The sequence below is a fragment of the Protopterus annectens genome, chromosome 17.part0, assembly GCF_019279795.1.
Source record: "Protopterus annectens isolate FY-2018-M chromosome 17.part0, PAN1.0, whole genome shotgun sequence".
In the NCBI taxonomy this organism is placed as follows: domain Eukaryota; kingdom Metazoa; phylum Chordata; order Ceratodontiformes; family Protopteridae; genus Protopterus; species Protopterus annectens.
The window spans coordinates 159,231,092-159,237,356 of record NC_056751.1 but is presented as its reverse complement, the minus strand read 5'-3'; positions in this window follow the sequence as shown (position 1 = coordinate 159,237,356).

Below are 6,265 nucleotides of genomic sequence, written 5' to 3'. Positions count from 1 at the left end.
AAGCTTGACATTGAGCAGATGACCGTCCTTCTGAGATAACAGATGAGGAATCAAAGGTAAAGGCCATGGAGGCTTCTTTACCAGACTCTTTAGTAGTGGGTACCAGTGTTGCCGAGGCCAATCTGGAGCTATCAAAATCATCCTTGGCTTGTCTTGTCTGACTTTTAATAGCACCTTTGGAAGAAGAGGCAGAGGTGGAAAGGCATACACATGAAGGTTTTTCCAACTGAAAGACAGAGCATCCACTTTCCAAGCTGTGTGATGAAACCCCTTTGTGCAAAACTTTGGCAGCTGGTGGTTTAGTGGAGAAGCGAACAGATCTATGTCTGGAGTTCCCCGTGACACTGTCAATTTCTGAAATACATGAAGATCCAGTTTCCACTCGTGGGGATCCATGATTTGTCTGCTTAACACATCTGCTAAGGAGTTCTGTGCTCCTGGCAGAAACCTTGCCTGAAGAGTTAATTGCAAGCTTAGCAGTCTCCCATAAAATCATTGCTTGCCTGCATAGAGGATAAGAATGTGTTCCCCTTGCTTGTTGATGTACCACATGACAGTTGTGTTGTCTGTTAGAATCAACACCTGCCCTGGAAGAAGTAACTCCTTGAAAGCCATTAATGCAAACTGGACTGCTAACATCTCCTTCATGTTGATATGTAGATGCTGTAGTCTGGCAGGCCACTTGTCTTGTATCCACTTTCCATTTAGATGAGCTCCCCAAGCAATGTCCGAGGCATCTTTCTTTAAAATCTGACTCGCCTCTGGCGGGTCACAGAGAGTCCCTTGTTTAGGTGACATTCCTGAGCCCACCACAAAAATTCTTTTTGAAGGCAAGGTATTATTTGAATGACAGTGTCCAAATCCTGGCAGTGCTGTGTCCATACATTTTGAGATACCATTGTAGCTTCCTCATATGCAGTTTGGCATTGGGAAGCACCAGAATACAAGATGCCATGAACCCTAATGCTTGAAGGACTGTCCTTGCAGTCAGCACGGACTGATGAGATAGTTGATGGAAGTAAATTGATAGACTCTTTTGTTTGTCCGGGGTTAAAAGGCCATCTGGGCTGCTGTATTCAGTCTCACACCCAGAAAGCACATGTCTTGAGAGGGTACTAGACTGGACTTTATTTCGTTCACAGAATACCCTAGGCATCTTAGCACTGCTATAACATATTCCAGATGCTGTAGAAGGTCTTCCTTTTCTTGAGCCAGAATCAGGCAGTCGTCCAAGTAAGGATAGATTTGAATTCCTTGTAGCCTGAAGTAAGCTATCACTGGAGCCAGAACCTTTGTGAATACTCTGGGCAGTAGATAAGCCAAAGGGCAATGCAGAGAACTGATAATGAGAATTTCCAGCTCGAAACCGCAGATACTTCCTGTAACTTAGCCTTATAGGCACATGAAGGTAAGCTTCCTTGAGATCTAAAGTTACCATCCAGTGATCTTTGCCCAGCAGAGGTAAAAGCTGTTGTAACGTCAACATCTTGAACTTGGGAATGTCCAGATAAGTGTTGAGGAGAGATAAATCCAAAATTGGTCTCCACGTGTTCCCCTTCTTTGGTACTAGGAACAGGCGAGAATAAAATCCTAGGCCCCTTTCTGATACAGGGACTGGCTGAATGGCCCCCATCTGGAGTAACTGAGAAATTTGCTTGTGAGCCTCTTTTCTTTGTGGAGGAGGAACGTCTGGCATGCCTTTGAAAGGGGGCAAGGTATGGAAATAAAACCTGTAACCGTGGTGAATGATATCCAACACCCATCTGTCTTGAGTAATTAAATCCCAATTTTCTTTGAAAAGAGACAGTCTTCCTCCCAAAGGAGCTGCCAGACGAGAATCTACTGGCAGCTGAAAAGGCAGGTCATTGGGTCTGTTTACGAAAGGACTGACCCCTGCCCTCACCAGAAGTCTGAGCAGGTGAACTCGCTGTTCTAGGCCTAAAAGAACCTTGAGCTCTGCCCCTACCACGTCTAGACCTACCCCTAGACTGGGAATCATAAGCAGGATATGTCCACCCCTTAGCAGGCCAATTTCTACTAAACTTCGGTGGCTGCACCTGCAAAAAATCTTTAACAGTTTGCATAGACTTAGCTTTGTCCTCCATTTTCTTTAAAACTGCTTCCACAGGCGAACCAAACAACACATCAGACTGTAAAGGAGCATCCAAAATCCTTGTCTTAACATGCTCAGCTAAATTCTGATCCCTCAACCAGGCATGCCTGCGAAGAACAGAACTAGTGGCAGCCACCCTCGAGGAGGCCTGTACAGCATCAAAACCACATTGCAAAGAATGCTTACCCACTTGTTCAGACACATGAACCAAATCCAGCAACTCTTTACACTCAATACCTTCCGCTAAAGCATCCACCTTAGATTTCAATTGTGAAAGGAGATAATTTTGATATTTTAGCATGTGAAACTGACAATTCAACGCTCTCATGGCTAGAGTGGAAGAAGTATACACTTTCTTTCCCCACCTATCCAAAGCCCTTGCCTCTATCAGTGGGAACAGGATTTTTAACCACAGAGGCCTTAACACCTTTAGGCCCCTGAGAAACAGTTTCTGGGTCCGCCCTAGGACTCTTAAACAAATACTTATGAGCTTCGGGCACCCTATAGTACCTATCAGGTTTAACAGGAGCAGGAGGTAAAGAGTCAGGGTTCAGGGAAGCCACTGCAAAGACATCTTCCACCACATTCAACACAGGAGGTATAGCTAAGGGCCTATGCTGGGGTAAAAACAAGAATTCCCTAAGCCTTTTCCTGGAATCAGAGTAATCCTGGCCTTCCCATTTAAAGTGCTCCCTCATGGAATGCAGAGTCTCTGAAAATGAGAAATCCTCAGGAGGAGAAGCTGTAGGAGTGGAATCATCCACATCAGAATCAGAATAAGGAGGATACTCCTGCAAATCTTCCGCAGAAGACTCAGAAGCCTCTGAACACTGTTCAAAACTATCAAACTCGGTTCCACCCTAGGCCTCTTATCAGGAGGGCATAGAACCTCTAATCATAGTAATCAAATCTTCTGCCATTTTAAGCATATGTTTCTTAGGTACAGAACCCGAAATGCTAGGAGAAGCCCCCACTGAAGCTGAACTTGGCCTACCTCTCAAAGAAGTTTTGGCAACAGCAGGAGAGGCTCTAACTACCTTGGGAAGAGAGGGAAGAACAGTTACCTGAGAAGCCCCTCAGCCTGGCCTACCTCCTGAGAAGGCACATCCTGTAACAGTAAAGTTTCTGCCTGAGACTCCATAGAAACTCCTGGCAAAACCTCTGGCTCCACTGAGCCTTCTAAAGAACCGGCGTCCGGGACTGCGGTTCATCAACCCTAGGCTTCGCTGTTTTGTCCTTGCGCTTCTTGGACGAAGCGGGCGTCGGAGCATCCGGCGGCATTTTATAATTGCAACGCTTCCCAAACACTAACCTGGCACAGTCTAACCTCCTCTTAATAGTGCGTTTGTTAAACCTAGCACAAGAGCGGCATCCAACAACGTCGTGCTCAGGCCCTAAACAAGGTATACACAAGGTATGGTAATCCCTATGAGGTATCTGTTTCCCACAAGAAATACAGTTATTCACTTTTTCTGACATCCGGTTAAATACTGAGGCAAGAAAAAAACAAAATGTTCCCCAACGGGGTACTTAGCCAACTCTGATTCGGTCTGAAACTCCGGTTTCGGAAATATTTCAGAACGCCAACCTGCACTCGCAAAACTGCTTCTGCATCGGACCATGCGGCAAAAAAGACTGAGGATATGACGTCGGTCATACGCATTAGTACCCTGACATACTGACGTCAGTCTAATGCGCCCTGACCGACGTCAGCCATATACTCTGGTATTCGGGCCGACTGGACAGCGGACTACCCAATAGTAAGGACTGCAGCAATGTGGAACGAAGAACATCTGGTGGGAATCAGGAACCCTGTAATATCTATCAGGTTTAACAGGAGCAGGAGGAAGAGAGTCAGGGGTCAAGTTAGCCTCTGAAAAAGCATCATCCACAATATCCAAAACAGGAGGAATAGCCAGGGGTCTATGTTGGGGGAGAAGAATAAAATCCCTTAGTCTTTTCTTAGATTCCGAATACTCCTGTCCTTCCCACTAGAAATGTTCCCTAATTTCATGCAAAGTTTCCCCAAAAGAGAAATCCTCAGGGGGAGAAGCTGAAGGAATGGATTCCTCAGCATCAGAATCCTCATAAGGAGGGAAAGAATATTCCTGGTCAGAAGAAGAAACTGAAGAAACAGAAGCCTGATCAGAGGAATCATAATAAACATCCTGCCTTGGCCTTTTATCTGGAGGGGGATGTGAACCCCTAATCATAGTAAGCAAATCCTCCGCCATCTTGAGTAACTGTTTCTGTGACTTGGGAGCCGGTTCAGAAGAGGCCTGTGTTATAGTCTTTGATTTAGAAGGAGTCTTTGCCTTTGTCTTTGGCTTTGCCTTTATTAGAAGCTGAGTAGGCCTGAAAACCCCTTTGGAAGTCGGTACCTGCACAGCGGCTCCGGACCCATCCGAAGAAGCATTGTCCGAAGGTCCTGCGATAGAAATATTCAAAGGCCTGGTTGGCTCCTCATGAGAGTCCGTTTCGGCCATCGGTTCTGAAATGGCCGACGACAGGGGCTGCAAAAGTGCCTCACTGACGACGGCCGAACCTGAACTGGCTCCGCTTGTGCGCTATCGTCAGATTTGGACCTCGGAGGCCTGTCTTTATCCTTGCGACGTTTGTGAACTCCAATAGCCGGAACTGTATCCGACATTTTGTAGTTAAAGCGCCTACCGAAGTAATGAAAAGCAAAATCATACCTTCGTTTAATTGTACGTTGATTGAATCTAGCACAAAACCGACAACTAGCTACGTCGTGGTCAGGGCCTAAGCAAGGAATGCAGTAAGAATGAAAATCCTTATGAGGTATTTGCTTCCCACATGAAATACAATTATTAACTTTTTCTGACATCGGACTGGAGCAAGAAAAAGTTTCCCCAATGGGGTACTTAGCTTTGAGTGGAGAAGAAAGTCTTCGAACTGAAGTTTATCAGAAAAAAATAGTCAGGAGTCAGCCGACCGGCACTTGCGAACTGCTATCACCGCACGGCAAGAAAGACTGGAGAAGATGGCGTCGGCTGTCAGCTTTGTACTCCTGGTGCTCTGACGTCAGGGAGCATGGTTGAACAGCCGACGCCGGATACAGACTTTGGGATTCTGGCCGACCGAGAACCCTACAGTCATGACTGCAACAGTGAAACACAATGAACATCTGATAGTGCAAAGAGCCTGCTCTGAAGTGTAGGTATTTTTTGCAAGATTCCCTTATGGGAATGTGCATATAAACTTCTTTTAAACCTAGGGTTGTTAGCCAGGAGTGCTTGGCTAGCATAGGAAGCAGCTGTTGGAGAGTTAACATTTTGAAATTTGGAACCACCAAAAAGTTGTTGAGAATAGACAGATCCAGGATAGGACAACCAAGAGTTTTCTTTTCTGCGGACCAGAAACAGTCTAGAGTAAAAACCTTGTCCCCTTTGTTCTGCTGGGACAGGCTGAATAGCCTTGATACTGAGAAAGTAATTGCTTTTGGGCCTCTGCCCACTGGTTTGGTGGTAGGTCTGGCCATCTGCTTATGGATGGGAATAAGTGGAATTGAAATCTGTTTCTCTGGGAAATAATGTTTTTAAGACCCATTTGTCTTGGGTAATGTATTGCCAATTTTTGCCATGCAGTACAAGTTTTCCTCCTAAAGGTGCAAGTACTTGGCCAAGGCTTGGAAGAGTTAAGGATAAGTTATTGTGCAATTTTACCAAAGGATGGAGGCTTACTACTCCCCGTTTTGGACATGGGAACACTCCATTGCTTAGTTCTGTGCATAGCCTGAGACTGAAGACTTGGTGGTCTACTGCCCCTGTGTTTGGACTGAGAAGGCCTGGATGTGACTGGAAAAGACAGTTTTTTGAAGGCCAATGCCTACTGAATCTAGGTGGCTGTACTTGTAAGAAATCAGTTTGCATACAGTTTGCCTAGATTTAGCTTTCTCCTCCATTCTTATGAAGACTTCTGCTTTATTAATAAATAGACGCTTTTGATTTAATGGTGCATCCAGTAATTTTGCTTTGACACGATCTGACAAGTTTTGTTCCTTAAGCCAAGCATGTCTTCTAACAGACCCAGTGATAGCAGCCATGCAAGATGCTTCTAAAGTATCAAACCCACATTGCAAAGTATGTTTACCAACTTGGTTAGCAAAATGCATCAACTCTTGTAAATCTT